This window comes from Ictidomys tridecemlineatus, chromosome 1 (assembly GCF_052094955.1).
Source record: "Ictidomys tridecemlineatus isolate mIctTri1 chromosome 1, mIctTri1.hap1, whole genome shotgun sequence".
Lineage (NCBI taxonomy): Eukaryota > Metazoa > Chordata > Mammalia > Rodentia > Sciuridae > Ictidomys > Ictidomys tridecemlineatus.
Genome location: NC_135477.1, coordinates 57,460,334 through 57,481,322, shown reverse-complemented (window position 1 = coordinate 57,481,322; position 20,989 = coordinate 57,460,334). Strand labels below are relative to the sequence as shown.

At 34.3% G+C, this 20,989-nt stretch overlaps 1 protein-coding gene across 9 annotated transcripts in view; it reads right to left on the bottom strand.

The window, feature by feature from the left end:
• The window catches only part of Jmjd1c (jumonji domain containing 1C), a 280,879-nt gene that overhangs the window by 139,913 nt on the left and 119,977 nt on the right, over positions 1-20,989 (bottom strand). The window lies entirely within an intron of this gene.

Below are 20,989 nucleotides of genomic sequence, written 5' to 3'. Positions count from 1 at the left end.
AAACATTTGCCTAGCATGTTCAAGGACCCAGATATGATCCCCAGCACTGGAGATGGAAGTTGGGTTAGGGGTTGGGGCAGGCCATTCATATTACCCCATATATTTTTGTTCTTCAGTTTGGACAATATAGACTAAATGTTTATCTTTGACATGAAAACTAGGGAAAGAAAAATGCAAGATCCTATGGTATAAAAATATGCATCAGGATTCTCCAGAAGTGAAGGTGGAAGGGGGCAAGTTTCAGAGAATGTGTGTTCATTTTCAGCAAATGAGTTATTTTTCAGCACATGTAAAAATTACTACAAACATGTTTGGTATTTTGGAATGTGGCATATACTTTACAAGCAGACTGTCAAATGTAATTAGTATATTTATATATTAAAGTAAATATATATTAAAAAATTGAGAAGAAAAAATACTGCGACTTTGTATTACATGAAATACCAATTAAGAACCCAAGGGACATGGTATTTTCTGACCTCCCCAGATTTTGAATCATGATGACATGTCTAATATCAATCTTTTTGTTTTTGTCTGATAGAACAGAGATGATCTGGTGCAGCAATGGAAACACCCAGTATCAGCTGGGTGTGATAAAAACTTCCTGTGATTTTAGGTTTCCCTAAATAGAAAGAAAAGAGTTAAGGTAATATTGAAAGAAACAGATTTCAATTCCAACTTGCCAGTTTGACTAAAAGAAAAACACTTCTGTTATTAGAATCACCTGGGGAGTTTTCATAATCTGATGTTTGCTTGGTCTCATTTCAAATATTTTAAATTAGAATATTAAGGGAATGGACCCAGGCCTCATTTTTTTTTTTAAATACCTCAGGTGATAATTTGTAACCAAATTTGGAAACCAGGTATTTAAATTTTAAAAAGATTCAATTCTTATAATACCTGCATGTACAACTGATTTAAAAAGGTCAAATTTGCACCCTTACCTAACCAAGCTAAAGAATTTTTGTAAATATTTACTGTAACTCAGTCATGATCATTCCTTTACATGTTACCTATAGTATCAACAGTTATAGCCAGCAAATTCTAAAATATTAGGTAGCCTTATACTAAAAAAAAGTTTTATCTACCCAAGTTCAGTGGTACATGTCCATAATCCCAATGACTTGGGAGGTTAAGGTAGGAGGATTGAAAGTTGGAGACTAGCCTGGGCAACTTTGTGGTACAAATTGCTACAGAGCAATTTCAAACATTTTAGGTGGGAATTCAAACCAAAACAGGTGGGTGTAGTTACTCATTTTACCCTAATAATACCTGGACCAAGTAATGCCCTGCCTGAAATAAAATTTATGTTAATATAAAAACCCATATTAAGAATGTTTTAAGGAGCATTATTTAAAAGCAAGCAAAACTAGAAACAACCCAAATATATTTCAGTAGGTGAATTAGATTAACTATGGTACTTTTCATCAGTAAAAGAAGCAAACTATTGATATATGGAATAGCATGAATGAATCCACAAAACAATGCCGTAGCTTGAAGAAGTCAGACTCAAAACATTATACTTTATGATTACATGCATATGACCTAAAAACTACAAAATTTACAACTGATGAACAGTTCAGTGGTTGCCAGAAGTCAGGTGGGAACAGAATTTAAGTACAAGAGCATAATAAGATTTTGATGGTGAGGGTACTTTACTATAACGTGACAGTGGTTATGCAAGTATAAAAAATTGCCAAAATTGTACATGAAAAAAATGAACTTTACTATATCAAGATTTTTAAAAATCCAATTGTTTATTTCTGAAATTGTATGTAAGTACTTATAAAAGTAAAGCACCTTAAATCCACTACTAATTAAAGTAAACATAAGTAGCATAGACTAAAAGGCAACCAACCAAACTGTTTTTTGTTTGTTTGTTTTTGAAATGTGGTACCAGGGATTAAACCCATGGGCATTCTAGCATTGAGTTAAATGCAAGCCCCTTTTATTCTGAAACAAGGTCTGGCTAAATTGCCCAAGCTGTCCTTGAACTTGAGATCCACTTGCCTCAGCCTCCCAAATCACTGGGATAACAGGCACTTGCCACCATGCCTGGCAGGCCAAATTCTTAACAGTAGCTATCCCTTTTTTGGGGGGGGAGGGGGTGGGCAGGGGTAGATGGGGGGTGGGGCAGGTACGTGGAACTGAACTCAGGGGCACTCAACCACTGAACCACATCCCCAGCCCTATTTTGTATTTTATTTAGAGACACTGAGTTGCTCAGCACCTCACAGTTGCTAAGGCTGGCTTTGAACTCTCGATCCTCCTGCCTCAGTCTCCTGAGCAGCTGGGATTACAGGCATGTACCACTACACCTGGCAACATTTACAAGTTTATGTGATTTTTGCAAATTCCACAATGAATATTTTTACCTTTATAGTCACCAAACATTTTTAAAAGGATGAAATATCTCAAGTTAGATAATGTATAAAATGTAGTTGTAAAGAAATAAGAATATGGAAAAGGAAACTTAAGAGAAATCAAATGAAAAGGAGGCACTAAAGCCTCTAATAGACAATAACTGGCTCTTGATTTTTATTTCTACTTTGCTACTAGTTTTAGTAGCTTTATAGTATTAGTCAGTTTCATACAATATTTAAGCTCAATTAAGATGCCATTTTAAAAACTAATTTTAAAATTCATCTGCCAGTAAATAGTGTAATTGAGGGGAAAAAAGAGAAGTCCCAAAATTTCACAATTTAAATGTTCCTGCATAATATGGCATAGATTTTGTATACCACCAGAAGTAAAGTTGGCCCCTGAGGATGACACTTTTAAATAACCATTCCTATTTCATAGTATACATTAAAAGAAACAAATGAAAATAAAACAGTTATTTTATATTTAATCTCTTATACATTTTTTCATACATTAATATTCAAACAGAAACAAAGGAAATGACTTTCTTAATTGCAGCCAACTAAAGTCATAAAAGTCAATGAGTAAACAGATGCTTGAAATTTTTTTTTAAATAGACAGCTTGCTTAAATGGTTTCCAGAATACATGAAATTGTAAAAGAGAAGTCTATCCTTTCCCTGTCCCTCTCTCTTCAGTCAAAAAACCCTCATCTGAACACACACACAAAGGTAATTATGATTACTGGATCCTTGTCAAGTGCTATTTTGTGTATAAAAGTAAATACAGGGTTGGGGTTGTGGCTCAGCAGTAGAGCACTCACCTTGCACATATGAGACCCTGGGTTCGATCCTCAGCACTACATAAAAATAAATGAACAAAATAAAGATATTGTGCCCATGTATCATTCTCTAAACATAAGACATATTAAATCATATATTAATACCTTAAAAAGTACCAAGAACAAAGGCAAAATGCTAAACGTAGAGCTACACAGATATCCTACAAGAAAATGTAAACATACACGTAGACTCTTCCATACAGATTTAGGTTTCAAAGTTGATAGCAATGAAGATGTACAACTACACTAAGAAAATGTTAATGATTTATACAAGTGTAAATGAGAAACAAGACATAAATGGGAGTTAACTGAGATTGCTCACCTATTTCTAGTGTACATTAACCTCTGTGAGGTCCCTAAATGCCTCTTTACAATGTAACAACTTTACTGCTTAAACTCCTTATGATAGATATGAAAATTAACAATGTATCTGATTTAAATCAAAACTTCATTAACAACATAGCATCTATTCAGGTGGCCGGTAAAAAAAAAAAAAAAAGCACACAACTAAATACAAAAAATACATTTCAGAAAAGAGTAACATCAACTCAATTCTCATCTCTCCTGGTATAAAGAAGGAAAAGAAAATACTAGGAACATTTAAAACCTGATAACTGTACCATGTACTTTTTCTTTTTCTTACAAATTCAATCATAAGATGTAAACAAAAAACATTCTATCTTCTTTAAATTTTTTTTTTTTAATTATAGATGGACAAAATACCTTTATTTTATTTGGGGATGATGATGATGATGATGATGATGATGATTATTTAATGTGGTGTCAAGGATCGAACCCAGTGCCTCACGCATGCTAGGCAAGCGTTCTATCACTAAGCCACATCCCCAACCTGAAAACATTCTATCTTTTAAGCTATTCAAAATAGCTGTATTCTTGTCATCTTCAACTTTATGCCTCCTTGTAAAAAAAACAAAATGTCAAGGATATCTACAGTTATGAGCCCAAGGTTCATATCTTAAAATCAGCATATTAAAACGCACATTTAAAAATTATCAAAAGAAAATCAAAGTCTAAAAATGTACTAAGCACTGTTATACATCAGTTAATGAAGGTGACACATTCTGAGAAATGTGTCATTAAGCAATTGCATCATTCTATGATCATAGCATATAATCACACAAACTTAGATCAAACAAACTTAGCCTATTACCCACCTAAGCTATATAGTATAAGCCATTGTTCCTAGGCTACAAAGCAGTATGACATGTTATTGTACCGAATACTATAGATAATTTTAATAAAGTGGTAAGTATCTGCATACGTAAACACAGAAAAGACAGTAAAACTTGCTGGCAATAGTGATTTTTCAACTTAATTAAAATCCTATGGGACCATTATACTAATGCAATAGAGTTGAATAGTGCATGACTGTATTATCCATTTTATTTTTTAAAAAACAAAGGTACCAAACATTGCTTACCAATGAAAGAGCATTTAAGTATTATCAAGAAACCACAACACACATCTGTTAACCCAGCGAATTGGGAGACTGAAGCAGGAGGACTGCAGGTTTGAGGTCAGTCTCACAATCTAAATGAGGCCTAAGTAACTCAGATGCTGTCTCAAAACAACATCATCAAAAAGGGGCCTTAGAGGGTGTAGCTTAGTGGTAAATACTGGCATCCCAGTATCTCCCATCTCCTCTTCCTTTCCCCCAAAAGGAAACCACAAAGTCAGCATTTGTTGGATATTTGTGATTGGGTCAGCAATAAAAATTGATAAATGCCATCTCCTCAGACCATGAGACTATGGCAACTTACTATTTGAACTAACACTGGCCTATACCATGACTATTATGGCTAACAAGAGACTTTAAACAATTCACAGTTTTGACTCCAATAAATAACTGATTGACTTAAAACATAAGGATCTTGGGTCAGGATAGTCTAATCTCAGGTATGCAAATATAGTTGTAGATCCATGGGAAATTTGTGGATCTCCTGAGGCAAGTTACATTACCTGCAAAATGTAGGTAGTAAGGATGTTATGAAGATACAAATAGATATAATCATTTAAAGTTGATTTAGCCAGTGCCTGGTATGCAGCAAAAGTCTATTAGCAGAAGTTTCTAATAATGTTTTCATATATTATATGTCAATGATGTTTTCAAGACAATGTGGTTGAATACTCAGAGAAAGGGAAGTAAAAATATAAACAAAATGTCATCAATCCATATCCTCAAAGTGCTTACACAAGAGCAGGATAGGTATATATTTTTGGTAATGAATCTCTGAATACATACATTATTTAAAAGCTTAGGATTTTAAAACCTCAACACTGTATGTACTAACCAAAGCAAGTTAGCTTATGACTAAAAAGGGAAGTAGTTATTTCTTTCATACAACAGACATCCAAACTATTATAAATGTAAACCTATAAGATTATAGAAAAACATAAGATTTTAAAAATTTATTATTCATTTCAGATTTCTCCATTTGTATACAGTGAGATATCACAAATAAATACGTAATGCTTTCCATAACTTTGAAAACTACATACCAAATGGTTCCTTAAATAATACACTTTTGAATGATGAACAGAGAATTGAAGTAAACAAGGGAGAAATTTTAAAAACTTAGACTCAAATTGTGATACTACCAGAACCTCTGAGACACTATAACGAAAGTTCTAAGAGGGAAGTTTATAGGTAAGTGCCCACGTAATAAATTTAGAAAGATTCCAAATAAATAACCTAATGATGCATCCCAAAGCCCTTGAAAAAGAACAACATACCAATTTCAAAACCAGTAGAAGGAAGAAATTAAGATGAAAGATGAAATCAATAAACTTGAAAATAAAAAAATACAAAGAAACAATAAAACAAAGAATTGGTTCTTTGAAAAGATAAACAAAATTGATGAGTTCTTAGCAAAACTAAAAAAAGAGAGAGAGAGAGAGAGAAAAGACCCCAGATTAATAAAATCAGAGTTGAAAAAGGAGTTCACAGAATCCCAGCAGATCATAAGGGACAACTTTTGGGTGGAGTAGGTACTGATTGAACACAGGGGCACTCAACCACTGAGCCACATCCCCAGCCCTATTTTATATTTTATTTAGAGACATGGTCTCATTGAGTTGCTTAGTGCCTCACTTTTACTGAGGCTGGCTTTGAACTCGCAATATTCCTGTCTCAGCCTCCCAAGCCACTGAGATTACAGGTGTGAGCCACTGTGCCCAGCAATAGCGAAGATTTTGAAAATTTATTCTCCAATATATCAGAAAATCTAAAAGAAATGGATGTTAACATTTCTAGACACATACAACCTGCCAAAATTAAATCGAGAGGATAAGGCTGGGGATGTGGCTCAAGCGGTAGCGCGCTCGACTGGCATGCGTGCGGCCCGGGTTCGATCCTCAGCACCACATACAAACAAAGATGTTGTGTCCTCCGAGAACTAAAAAATAAATACTAAAATTCTCTCTCTCTCTTTAAAAAAAATAAATCGATAGGATATAGAAAAATCTAAACAGATCAATAACTAGTAATCAGATAGAAGCAGTAATAAAAAAGCCTTCCAACAAAGAAAAACCCAGGACTAAATGGATTCTCAGCTGAATTCAGCCAGACCTTTGAAGAACTAATAACAATGTTCCTCAAATTATTCCACAAAAATAGAAAGGGATAGAATACTTCTAGATTCACTCTATGAAGCAAGTATTACACTCATATCAAAACAAGATATCAAAACGTATCATACATATTAAAACAATATCCCTGATAACCTAAAATGCAAAAAAGTCTAATAAAATACTGTGGAACCATATTCAACAACATATTAAGACTGTACATCATGACCATGTTGGTTTTACCTCAGAAATAAATGCAAGGATGGTTTGATATACATAAATCAATAAATGTAATTCATCATATACACAGATTAATGACAAAAATCACAAAAGTCATCTCATAGATGCAGAGAAAGTCTTTGACAAATCCAGCATCCATCCATGATGAAAACATCGAAGAAACTAGAAACAAAAAACCCTACACCTCAATATCATAACAGTTATATATGAAAACCCAAAGTCAACCTCATATTAAACGAGGAAAAACTAAAAGCTTTTCCTTTAAAAAGCTCTCCTTCTACTTAATATAGTGCTATAAATTCTAGCCAGAGGAATTAGAAGGCAAAGGAAATACAGGGATAAATTTGGGAAATGAATAAATCCAGTTATCACTGATTGCAGTATGATCCTATGCTTGTAAGATCCAAAAAACACCACCAAATGACTATTAGAGCTAATAGAAAAATGCAACAAAGGAGCAAGACACAAAAATCAATAGCTTTTTAAACTTCCAACAATGAATCTGCAGAGGAGGAAATCAGAAAAACAATCCCTTTCACAATAGCCTCATTTAAACAAAACAATCTTAGGAATAAATCTAATCGAGGTGGTGAATAACCTCTGCAATGAAAACTATACTAAACTGAAGAATATACAAGAAGATGGAAAGACCTCCATGTCCATACATTGCATGGGCAAAATTAATACTGTTAAAATTACCATACTACCAAAAGCAATATGCAGATTCAAGGCAAGCCCCATCAAAACACCAATGACATTCTTCACAGAACCAGGAAAAACGGTCCCAAATTCATTTGAAAGAATAAAAGATCCAGAATAGCCAAAGCAATTCTAAGAAATAAAGCAATGATGGAAGCATCACAATACCTCACACACACATATTCTCTCTCTCTCTCTCTCTCTCTCTCTCTCTCTCTCGTAAAAACAAACACAAAGACCAATGGTACAGAAACGAAGATACAGAGACAAACTCACACAGATAGTCATCTGATTCTTGACAAAGGCACAAAAGCATACACTGGAGAAAATACATCCTCTTTAACAAATGGTACTGGGAAAACTGGACCCTTCTCTCTCACCCCGCACAAAAGTCAACTCAAATGGATCAAAGACTTAGGAATTCGACCAGAAACTATGCAATTCTTAGAAGAAAACATTGAGTTCAACACTCCAACATACAGGAGGAGCAGGCAACAACTTTCTCAATAGGACCCTAAAACTCAGGAAATATGCCAAGAGTTAATAAATGAATGACATAGAATTAAAAAGCTTCTGTATAGCCAAGGAAATTAAGCATGTGAAAAGAAAACCTATAGATTGGCAGAAAATCTCTGTTAGCTACTCTTCTAGCAGGATTAATATTTAGAACATATAAAGAACACAAATAAATTAAATGACACTTCCCTAAAGAATAAATACATATTCATCATTAGCAATCATTATGAAAATCAGTATGGAGATTCCTGTAAAGACCAGGCATGGATCTACCATTTGACCCAGTTAGCTATTCCACTTGTTGGTATTTAAAAAATTAAAGTCATCATATTACAGTGATACATGCATACCCATATATAGAGCAGCACAATCCACAATAGCCAAACTATGTAATTAGCCTAAGTGTCCATCAACAAATGAATGAATAAAGAAAATGTAGTACACATACACAATGGAATTTTATTCAGCAATAAGGAAAAATGAAATTATGTCATTTGTGGGAAAATGAATGGAACTTGAGACCATTAAGTTAAGTGAAATGAGCCAATATCAGAAGGTCAAGGGTCATATATTGTTTCTCATATGTGAACATGAGAGAGGAAAAAAAGGCAAATAAAGGTGTGTAGGGGGTGATCACATGAAAAGCAAAGGGAAATCTAGTAAAGAGAGAAAAGAGACCTGAGGGTAAAAGGGTAGGTAAGTGCTAGGTAGGGATCATATTGTGTGCATGTATGGCCAAATCATATTGTGTGCATGAACTAATACATAACAACAAATCCCATCATTGCTGGGCACAGTAGCGCATGCCTATAATCCTAGCGGCTTGGAATGCTGAGACAAGAGGATTACAAGTTCAAAGCCAACCTCAGCAATGGTGAGGCGCTGAGCAACTCAGTAAGACCCTGTCTCTAAATATATTTTAAATAGGGTTGGGGATGTTGCTCAGTGGTTAAGTGCCCCTGAGTTCAATCCCAAGTATTTTTTTTTTAAATCCCACCATTATTCATAACTACAATGCACTAATTAAAAAATGTAAAAGAAAAATCTTGTGTTACAATACCTTCTATATGGGACATGATTATTACTGAGCACCAGAAATGAGATTCATTCTGAGGTTATGTTGATTAAGATCAAAATTATGGTATAATCACTAATACCACAAACTAATTATAATCCACATGTTGAATAATTACAATAAATGTCTGAAAACTGTATAAAACTGATTTGTAGTCTGCAACCCCTAGACAACATTTAATTTACTTCTAAATGTGTATAGAGACCAATGCTTCACTACTAATCTAGAATCATGAAAGGCTAACTATACCTTAAGATATACAAAAAGTAAACCTTTTTACATAGGTCTGCCAAGAAAACTAGGCTATATAAGATGGAAATATGGTTTTTAAAAAAATCCTTGTAAATTTTAACTATAAACATGTCCTCACATGGATCCTATCACTTTAGTATTAAAAATTTTTAAATTTCAAAGTAGTTCAAAAGTCAGCAGTGCCATCTCAGATGTATAGATAATACAACAGCAAACCTTTTCTAGAGATATCTACATTCTAGGACCCCAAAAATTCTGACTAAACTCACCCAACTACCTCAGCCTGGTAAGGTTGGAAGACTAAAATATGAACTAAACATAAGGAAACAAGATAATGTGATTGATTACCAGCAGACACAAAATAAGCAAGAAGAATTAGAAAAAACTAAAATTTCTTTTTTTTTTTTTTTTTTTTTTTTAATTTTTTAATATTTATTTTTTAGTTCTCGGCGGACACAACATCTTTGTTGGTATGTGGTGCTGAGGATCGAACCTGGGCCGCACACCTGGGCCGCACGCATGCCAGGCCAGCGCGCTACCGCTTGAGCCACATCCCCAGCCCCAGAAAAAACTAAAATTTCTAGAAATAAAAAACATATTAATTGAAACAAAAAAATTTTTTTTTAAGTGATGAGGCTGGGGGCATTGCTCAGCAGTAGAGTGATTAATTGCTTAGCATGCCCAAGCTGGGTATCAGTTTGATAGCCAGCACTACATGGGTGCAACAATAACAACAAAAGAAATCCATAGATGGATAAAAGTTTCCTAGATACCATGAAAAAGGATAAGTAAACTGGAAGTTGGAGCAGAGGGAAAAATCGCAGAAAGTAGTAAAAAGGAAGGAAGAAAGGAAGTTAGGAGGGAGGGGGGGGGAAGGAAGGAGAGAAGGAGGAAAGGAGGGAGAGAGGGAAGAAAGAAAGGAAGGGAGGGAAGGAGGGAAGGAAGGAGGGAGGGAAGGAGGGAGAGAGGGAAGGAGGGAAGGAAGGAGGGAGGGAAGGAGGGAGGGAAGGAGGGAAGGAAGGAAGGAGGGAGGGAAGGAGGGAAGGAGGAAAAGAGAAAGGGAGGGAGGGAAGGAGGAAAAGAGAAAGGGAAGGAGGGAAGGAAGGAAGGAGGGAGGGAAGGAAAGAGGGAGGGAAGGAAGGAGGGAGGAAAGGAAGGAAGGAGGGAAGGAAGGAGGGAGGGAAGGAAGGAAGGAGGGAGGAAAAGAAGGAAGGAGGGAAGGAGGGAGGGAAGGAGGAAGGAAGAAAGGAGGAAGGAAGGAAGGAAGGACCGATCAATATGGAAGGAACTTATAAAAGCTTAACAAGTTATTTAGAGTTACACTAAAAGAGCAGAAGGCTAAACAATGAAAACAAGCATAACCCTGTCTTCATAGAACATCCAGTCTAGAATGAAAGACTGACACTACTCAGATAATATGAACATGGTTCAGTGACTCACATCTGTAATCCTAGCTATTCAGGAGGCTGAAGGTAGGAGGATCTCAAGATCAAGGCCAGCCTAGGCAACTTAGTGAAAGCCTATATCAAAGTAAAATTAAAAGAGCTGGGGATGTAACCCAGTGGTAAAGTGCTTGCCTAAAATGTGTGAGGTCCTGGGTTTAAACCCCAGTACGTACGTACACACACACACACACAGACACACACCACCAACAATAAATTAAATTAGGAAAATTTACTGAGTGCTACTCTCATTTTAGATGATGGGTAAAAAAGAACTTCCATGAAGAAATATTTGAGATATGAATCAAGTTAACTAACAAAGTGTTCTTGACAGAAAGACAGTATATGCAAAGGCATAAAAGCAGAAGGAAATATGGTACTTCTTAAAAAACTTGAAGAAAATCAAAGTGATGGATTGTGAAGATGGGGTGGTAGGGGTGTGCACAGCTTTCCAGTTGTAGTTGGCAATGGTTTAGAAAGCTAGGTCAAGACTTTACAAAGTCTTATACATGATTACATATGATTTTTTAAATCAAGACTAATATTAAGATTACTGAAAGATTTTAAGCAAAGGAGGTAAAAAATATAACAGAAAATATATTTGTACTAATTGACTGCCTCTTTGGGGATCCTTTTAAAAAATCCATTATTGTAGCTGGGCACGGTGGCATATGCCTATAATTCTAGCAGCCCAGGAGGCCAAGATAGGAGGATCTTGAGTTCAAAGCCAACCTCAGCAAAAGAGAGGTGCTAAGCAACTCAGTGAGACTCTGTCTCTAAATAAAATATAAAATAGGAAAGGGGATGTGATCAAATGCCCCCGAGTTCAATCCCCAGTACCAAAAAAAAAAAAAAAAAAAAAAAAAATCCATTATTGAGTAGTTGTGTTCACGGTAATCATGCACCTATAAATGCAAACATAAATATATTTAAATAACTATTAAACCACACAAGACAAATGTCTTAAAAGTTATCATGCATCAATTGTCCCAGTGGTGGAAAATTATTACCAAGAGATAAGGAAAAGGTAACTCTTAAAAACATTTTTTTTTTTTTTGTACTGGGGATTGAACCCAGGAGCATTTTATTGCTGAGGCACTTCCCTCACCCCTTTTTATATTTTGAGATAGGGTTGGTCTCTCTAAGTTGCTGAGGTTGGCCTCAAACTTGCAATCCTCCTGCCTCAGCCTCCAAAGTTGCTGGGATTTCAGGCGTGCTCCATTGCTCTTGGATTAACTTTTTTAAAAAATATTTTTATTTTTAGTTGTTGATGAGCCTTTATTTTATTTATTTATGGTGATGAGAATTGAACCAAGAGCCTCACCCATTCTAGGCAGGCACTCTACCACTGAGCTACAAAAACCCAGCCCTTGGCTTAATTTTTTTAAAAAATTTATTTTTTAGGTGTAGTTGGACACAAAATCTTTACTTATTTATTTTCTTTTTTTTTTTTTTTGAGGAGAGAGAGAGAATTTTTAATATTTATTTTTTTATTTTTAATTTTTTTAGTTCTTGGCGGACACAACATCTTTGTTGGTATGTGGTGCTGAGGATCGAACCCGGGCCGCACGCATGCCAGGCGAGCGCACTACCACTTGAGCCACACCCCCAGCCCCTACTTATTTATTTTCTTGATCTAAAATTGTTTTGACTTTCATACTTTTTTGTCTATTTAATTTTTAAGCTTCTAAATTTATTTATTTTTTTGAATTTTAATATTTATTTATTTATTTTTTTAGTTTTTGGCGGACACAACATCTTTATTTTTGTATGTGGTGCTGAGGATTGAACCTGGGCCGCACGCATGCCAGGCGAGCGCACTACCGCTTGAGCTACATCCCCAGCCCCTAAGCTTCTAAATTTATTATCTGTGCCTAACTGGCTGAATCTTCCATTTTATTCTTAATTTTAACCATTTTTTTGTATTTTAATTTCTATAGTCTCTCTATATTAAATATTACGTTAATCCTTTATAACTAAAACTCAGATGAGCATATTAACTCAGTTTTATACACACTTCTATATTTCACTTTTTATAGTTTTAAAAACACTTCAATATAACTGTAATATTATCTTTAATACATTGTTTCTTTTACCATTATTATTCAGAGTATTTTTAAAAAATTCCCACTGCTTTAGTATTCAATTTATACTTATTTAAAAACTTTTAGGTCTCTGCATTTACTGGTTGAAATGAGCTGAGAAGATGTCCTCTGCCATGCTTTTCTGTCATGATTGTTCTACCTCATCTGAGCCCAAAGCAATGGAGTTGGCTGACCAGGGACAGAGTCTCTGAAGCCATAAGTCCAAAACAGACTTTTCCTTCTCTAAGTAGTTCTTATCAGGTCAGAGAGAGGAAAATACTTTAGATAATATGATAATTTAAATAAGATTTTAGATAAATGCAAGAATGAGATGAGTACCAGGTTTGGAGGCAGGCAAGTGCAGCTGATTTTGGACTCCACAATTAAAACTGTAATCTAGCTGAAATCTAAGCTACATGTATCACTACTTTTCTAAAATAAAATTCATCCTGTGCTCTAAAAATTATTTATATTCTTCCAATGAGCTACATTTAAATGACGACTTTTATTTCAATGAGAAGGAAATAAGCTTAAATATTATTTATTTTACATGAAGAATTATTAAAACAGTAGTATAATTACATAATCCACACAGAAGTATACATTCTTATAGACTTTCCCTTCTTTCCTCTGTTGTTTTCCCTCCTCCGTTCTAGGTAAATATATAAATATTTATAGAAACTGTGTGTGTGTGTCCAAACCATTGTGTGTGCAGTAACAAAAGTGACTGCAAAAAATTTACTGCATATCCATATATACCACCACTACATGCATACTACTACACTTCATTTATTGTAAAGTACAAGACAAATTTTGCTGCAAAGATAACACCTGTCAGAATAGTAGATATTTTCTGGCATCCTTACTCATTGAAAAATGGGAGACAGAGATACTTATATGATTAAAATCTTTCTGAATCTGTAACGATTTCTTCATTGCAAAAGTTAGACCTCTTTTTTCATTCAAAGTGAATTACTTTGATATAGTTTATCACCAGAGCCTTGATGAAGAATGGGAAAATAGACCCAGGAAAGCATTTGTATATTCCTTGAAATCCCTAAGGAAACCTCAAAGTTATGGCACACTCATCTTTGGGAGTACCCAGTTTAAAACATAATCATAATGGTTTGGACAGATATTTTTCATGTTGATACATATGCATTTCATTTCTATTATCTAAGGTGTCTAAACCACATTTAATTCACAAAGCAATAGATGCATATAAACTCTCGAGATTAAAAGATTTCTAGGCTGAGGATGTAACTCAGTGTTTGTATACACACACACACACAGTTTCTGTAAATATTTATATATTTTCCAAGAATGGAGGAGGAAAAACAGAACAGAAAAAGGAAGGGAAAGTCTATAAGGATATATAACAAAACTATTAATTAAGGGATATACATACATAGTAGAGAGTGAAAAGATTTTCACTTTTAACCTCATACTACTTACAATTATTTAAACTTTGATTCTGACTTATGCCTCAGTTTACTCATCTGAAAAATAGGGATATAGTTATCTACTTCAAAGGGATGATATAAATCACTAAGAAAAATACCTGGAATTTGGTAAGCCTTCAAAAATTAACTATTAATACATTATTGATATTATTTAATGTAATATCTTTAAAAATTAACATAAATCATTTTTTTGAAATGTTAAATACCAATGAAAAGTGTGCTTTGAAACAGTACCAACTTTTTGTTTTGTCAATTTTTTCTTGTTTCTTTTGTTTCAATTTCAGCTCTAATTTTAATTATTTCTTGCCTTCTACTGCTTTTGCTGTTGATTTGTTCTTCTTTCTCTAGGGCTCTGAGATGTAATGGGAGGTCATTTATTTGTTGACTTTTTTCTTCTTTTAAGGAATGAACTCCATGCAATGAATTTTCCCCTTAACACTGCTTTCATAGTGTCCTAGAGATTTTGATATGTTGTATCTATGTTCTCATTTACCTCTAAGAATTTTTTAATCTCCTTTTTGATGTCTTCTGTAACTCACTATTCATTCAGTAGCATACACAATAAAATAATACATATAAATAAAATACAATAAAATCCTAATAAAAGCAAGATAAAAAAATGAAAAAGAAATAGAGACTTGAGTATGAAGTTTTATTTGCCCAGCATGTTCAAGGACTTAGGCATTAACCTACACCAGCACGCACATCCACATCCACTATAGTTTCTATTAATTTTTGTTGTTGTTGTTGTTTTAGTACCAGGGATTGAACCCAGGGCATTCATTCATTCACTCATTCCATTCATTCATTCACTCATTCCATTCATTCATTCATTCACTCAAGAGACAAGACAGGGTCTCTAAATTGCTGAGGCTGGCTTTAAACTTATAATCTTCTTGCCTCAGCCTCCCTCATTACTGGGATTACAGGTATGTACCTGTGTGCTCAGTAGCCACCCTCCAAGCTCTATTAAATATTTTTAATTGCTTTTGATGAGCTTAATCATCAAAATGAATTGTTTTAAAATAAAATATTTTTATGTACTTAGCTTTAAGTAACTGAATTTTCTGATTTTATTATTAAACAAGTTCTTTTACTGTCTTCAGAAATAAATCCCCTGATACTTATATACCTAAAACTGAGCACACATCAAATAATTAAAATGAAAACCAATAAAGTAGGAATGTCTCAGGTTTCATAAATAATTTACTTGGGCTGGGGATGTGGCTCAAGCGGTAGCGCGCTCGCCTGGCATGCGTGCGGCCCGGGTTCGATCCTCAGCACCACATACCAACAAAGATGTTGTGTCCGCCAAGAACTGAAAAATAAATGTTAAAAATTCTCTCTCTCTCTCTCTCTCTCTCTCTCTCTCTCTCCTCTCTCACTTTCTCTAAAAAAAAATAAAATAAAAAAAATAAATAAAAAAATAAATAAATAATTTACTTGTTGGCTTATTTCCAGTTTTATTTATGACATCATAAGTTTACGACACTTCAGTAAGCATATCCTAATCCTCAATTTGATTCACACAACAAAAAATAACATAGAAATCAAAATTCAAAATTACGGAGTAAAAGAAATTTAAATCTACTTATCTATTTATTGGGATATAGGTCCTCATGCTAGGCAAATATTTTATCACTGACCTAAACCCTTCTCCCTCTCAATATACTTTTTTTTTCTGGTACCAGAGATTGAACTCAGGGGTACTCAACCATTGTGACACATCCCCAGCTGAGGCTGGCTTTAAACTCAGGATCCTCCTGCCTCTACCTTCTGAGTCCATCTTTTGTTGTTGTTGTTGTTGTTGTTGTTTTTAAATACCAAGACCTGAGAATCTGTATTTTTTAAATATTTATTTATTTATTTAGTTTTCAGCGGACACAACATCTTTGTTTGTATGTGGTGCTAAGGATCAAACCCAGGCTGCATGCATGCCAGGTGAGTGCGCTACCACTTGAGCCACATCCCCAGCCCCCATCTATTTTTTTAAAAGGTACTTCAGAATAGAATTTAAAAGATGTTTGGAATACTGTTTTTTTCTTTTTTCATAAGACTTTAGAAAATACTGGCATATTAAAACTATTCACTTGAAAAAGGAGGTTAAAATTAAAAAGGAGAAATTTCTTTCAACTCATAATTAAAATGTCTTGTATTCATTCATTCATTCATTCTTCACCTAATAGCTAATAGTTTCAGACATTATACCTCTAATAAATAGATTTTAAACCCAAAACTCTCATCTTCATTCAGGCAAAAAGTTAATTGAAATCTTAATAGTTTAGTATACAATATTTATTATATACCTTCTAAAATATAATCAGAACTGAAATGTCTGTACAGATCACTGACTTGGCATTCATATTTAAGCGAAAGGAACTAAAAGGCTATAGAAAATGTTTTTTGAGTGGGACTGACTTGATATCATTGCAGAATGAATCAATAGAGATTATGACAATTTTGTTGGAGGATCCTTAAACTAGCATTTATCATTCTTATTCTCTGGGACCTTCAGTTTTCCTGAGAAGACTATCCACTAAGTACCTGTCTTAGGGCATACACTGGCTAACAACATTCTAATGGAAGAATGAAAGAAATGGAACTCAAGAGGAAGTCAAACCACTTAGTAAAAGGGTTTTCATTTAATCCTGCTGTGTCCTGCCACAAATTCTGATGTGTCAAATTTTCTTAAAGACTCTTGAGAAAACAGGGGAAAACCAAAAAGGAGAAAGTCAAGAGATTTGTTCCACCTGGGTGTGTGAAAATCTTTAAACAATTATTTAAAAATAGGATGAATAAAGTGGACATTGATGGAGTCAAAACAAAGGTCATACTGATATACTCCTCAGAGGGTGAGAAGGCCTATAGAAGGTTCTGATGGTTGCCCTATATTATAGGACCCTAAACAAATCTGCTTATTCACCCTATCTCAAGAAAATTTTTAAAACTAAAAGGTAAAAGCGACTCAAAGATACTTTAGCTCAACCTGCCTAAGTAGATGTTCCTAAAGGCCTCAAGGAGGCCTAGGTCCTTGCCAGGCCCCAGTTGGGAATCCAATGTCAAATGCATGCAAGTGAACAAAATATAGAGGTAGAGATGTCTCTGGGACTCCTTGTCAAGGAAACCCAAGCACAAAAGTTACAAACATATTGGCAAAGTCCTAACAGTGGCTATAGTTAAAATTAGAAGGACACAAGAATATAAGAGTTTCCACAACTTACGTAAAAGTTTGGATAAAAGAATGCCTGGAAAAAGTACTTGCATCTCCTTTACCTAAAAAAATTATGGAGATGTTTATTATGTCTGACTGGGAAATGTTTCCCCTGTGTAATAAAACAAAAGGCATATTAATCTTTCTTTCAGACACTACTGACTGGACACGCTAAAAGGGAAGTGATGAAAAAATGGCAAAGTCTATAGAAGTTACTTTCAAACAATTCAGAATAGAAGCTAGACAAATTCCTTATGTGACAGCCCTGTATAGAACTCATAATCACCATTTAGCAATGACCACTAAGATTCTGTACTAGAAAATTTTCCTTTGAAACATAATTTGTTTACCATCAGACACTACCTGATACTGCCTCTATGATCAAAAGACATAAAATACTGAAAAAATCTGAAATATGCATACTATCCCGGGCAATGATGGGAGAAACATTTTAATGGGAAGGTAGTATGCAAGAATGTGGTAACAAGAGAATACATCATATTTACAATCAAGTAGACCTTTTAAAGTAGTATTTCTGGTACTGGCGACTGAACCCAGAGGCAGTCTACCACTAAGCTACATCCCCAGTTGTTCTTTTGCCCTCTATCCCTCTTTCCCTCCCTTTCTTTCTTTTTTTTTGGGGGGTGGGGTCAGGATTTGCAAAGTTGCTTAGTGTCTTATTAAGTAGACACTTATTAACACTAAGTTATGGCTGACCTTAAACTTGGGATCCTCCTGCCTTCTGAGTAACTGGGATTACAAGTGTTTGCCACTGTTCCTGGCTAGAATCTGCTTTATGACAGCACATAATGGAAAACAGTCTTAGTATAAGCCTGTAAATGGAGACAAGGTAATTGGCTTTGTTCTCAAGAATTAACCTGGAATCTAGGAAGTTACTGAATAAGGGGCAAGTGTAACTATACTTGTCCATAATAATAACTAACATATGAACAAGGGTCAATTCTGTTAAGATGACACAGCAAATTCCTCTGCAATTTTTACTGATTTCTTCTGTAATAAAATTGAATTACACCATGACCATACGACAATATGGCACAGCACTAAAATTGTTGGTAAGACCCAATTAACTTATGTAAGTAAGCCTTATGAGAATACTGACATTGATAATCAAATACATTAGGAGATGTAGTGAGAATCTCTTCAGGAGATAAAACTGATAGACAATGAATGGCTTAAGGAAGATTTAGCTAATCATCAACTAATTTCTATCTGAACAGTTCTAAACAAGTGTATCACGAAATACAAACAGTGGTAAACCAAGAGGTAAAATCAGCAAATTAGTACAAGAAACTCAAAATGTATGGAATGGCTATATAAATCAGATTAGCTGCCACCTTAAATTTATCCCTACTATACACTGATTCCTCCAAAAGTTAAGCCTAGAGTCAGCCCTCAGTATCGATGAGTTTTGTTTTTTGTTTTAGTACTGGGGATTGAACCCAAGGGCACTTTTACTACTAAGCCACATCTCCAGCCCTTCTAATTTTGAGACAGGGTCCCACTACGTAGCTGAGGATCTAACTAAGTTGCTGAGGCTGCCCTGAACTTAAGATCCTGTCTTGGCCTGCAAAGTCACTGGGATTACAGGGTATGCACCACCACACACCCATGAGTTCTGCATTGTGGAATCAATCAAATACAAATTGAAAAAAAAAAAAGTAAGGAAAAATACTTTCTTTGTACTGAATACCTATGAACTCTTTTGTTCTTGTCATTATTCCCTAAATAATAGTAAAGCAAATATTCATGCAGCATTTATATTATATTAAATATTATAAGTAATCTAGAGATTATTTAAAGTACACTGGAGAATGGTGTAGATTACATGTAAATATAATGCCATTTTATACAAAGAAGCTGAGCATCCACAGATTTTGGTACTGTCTGGAGTCCTGAAACCAATTCCCCAAGAATATTGTGAGATGACTGTATCCAAAGTTACTATTGCTGTGACTATCTCACAAATTCTGTAGTAAATGTAAATATCCAGACAAATATAAACAGGAAACTGATCTCCAGGCTTATGGAATGTACAGTCTGGGGGTTTTGTCCACTGAACAACTTAACAATGTGGTTTTGGGCCTCTCAGTATCAGTTCTAACCTCCAGTGGAAGTGAAAACTAAAGTTTTAATCTGACTTCTGGAAAACTAAAGCTAACCCATGCAGATGGAGCCACAATAAAAACTGTGGACAGCATGGGCTGATTTTCTCTAATTGGCAATATTCACAAAATTATGGCTAGGAGGAGGTATAGGGACTCTAAAGGGAGAGTATGATCATGTTATCTGGATGTCTCCTAGGCTTTGTAGCTTATGCAACTCTTCCCCAGGCTGATTTTAATTTCTATAGTCTCTCTGTAATAAATGGCACAGCTTTCAGTAAATTCTGAGAGTCCTAGTAAATTATTAAACCTGGGAGTGGTTTTAGGAACCCCTTAAACTTAAAACTGTTGTCAAAAGTGAGGGTATTCTTGAGAAAATTTCCCTCAAAGTATAAATTTGGCAAAATTCATTGAGTACAAAAATTTTTATTCATACATTCTTTTTTTGCTTAATGTTCATAGTTCTTGTGTGATAGATATTATTTTGAACACAATGAGACATATAGACAATAAACAACTTAATATTACCCAGATAGTAACAGTAAATGGCAGAGTCAGGATTTGAAACAAGAAGTCTGACATGAAGTTTTATGCTCTTAATATTACACTGCCTTCCTTAGATGCCTGCTAAGATTCTCTTTCTCAACTTTGACTATTCTGAATTTATAAACTAGATCTCTAAAGTCACATGAAGCCATGTGAATTGATGAGCAACCAAATAACTGTAATACATAAAAGCAAACTTTAATCTTCACTATTGATATTTTACTGTTAAATTGTCAATTTTATTATGAAATTTTTAAATCTGTGTATTATATTAAAGACACATATAAAAATACTGTATTAACAAAACACAAAAAGAAACTATCAAAATATATTACCAGAACCTTAACAAGTCTATCTACTAAATTAACTCATTTGAAGAAAACTACTTCCAAAAGAAACAATACTCATATAATTTTTACATTAAAATTACCAATTTGCTGGGAAATATTTATTTATTTATTTATTTATTTATTTTTAAAGATAAATTTTGGTCAGGTAAAATTTCACCATTATTAAAACAATTATTTTTCTTACTTTATACATATTTCTT